Here is a 1,058-nt window from a genome sequence, read left to right on the forward strand (position 1 = left end):
CCTTCAAACATACCCATTTTTGCTTTCCGAGATAATGTTCTCGACTTCCACACATTCTTCAAGGCTCCCAGAATTTTTGCCCCCTCCCCCACCCTATGATCCACTTCCGCTTCCATGGTTCCATCCACTGCCAGATCCACTCCCAGATATCTAAAACACTTTACTTCCTCCAGTTTTTCTCCATTCAAACTTACCTCCCAATTGACTTGACCCTCCACCCTACAGTACCTAATAACCTTGCTCTTATTCACATTTACTCTTAACTTTCTTCTTTCACACACTTTACCAAACTCAGTCACCAGCTTCTGCAGTTTCTCACATGAATCAGCCACCAGCGCTGTATCATCAGCGAACAACAACTGACTCACTTCCCAAGCTCTCTCACCCCCAACAGACTTCATACTTGCCCCTCTTTCCAAAACTCTTGCATTCACCTCCCTAACAACCCCATCCATAAACAAATTAAACAACCATGGAGACATCACACACCCCTGCCGCAAACCTACATTCACTGAGAACCAATCACTTTCCTCTCTTCCTACACGTACACATGCCTTACATCCTCGATAGAAACTTTTCACTGCTTCTAACAACTTGCCTCCCACACCATATATTCTTAATACCTTCCACAAAGCACCTCTATCCACTCTATCATATGCCTTCTCCAGATCCATAAATGCTACATACAAATCCATTTGCTTTTCTAAGTATTTCTCACATACATTCTTCAAAGCAAACACCTGATCCACACATCCTCTACCACTTCTGAAACCACACTGCTCTTCCCCAATCTACGGAATCATATTGTTGCTAATAAAGAAAAATGCAGGAAAGCATAGTTGCTTCAGAATAATTGAGATTGTAATGTATACCATGTGATTATGATCATTTTCTTACCATTAGGTAAGGGTCATAAGATGAAACAATCAAATAAATATCAATGTTTGAGTATGAAGGAAAAGTAATTCTAGCATATATTTGAAATGAGAACTGAGCCAATCCTTTTTAAGTGCTGATAAATTACAAATTTGCTAATGGGTATCAATAAAACTAACATA

This window comes from Panulirus ornatus, chromosome 13, assembly GCF_036320965.1.
Source record: "Panulirus ornatus isolate Po-2019 chromosome 13, ASM3632096v1, whole genome shotgun sequence".
Taxonomy (NCBI): Eukaryota; Metazoa; Arthropoda; class Malacostraca; order Decapoda; family Palinuridae; genus Panulirus; species Panulirus ornatus.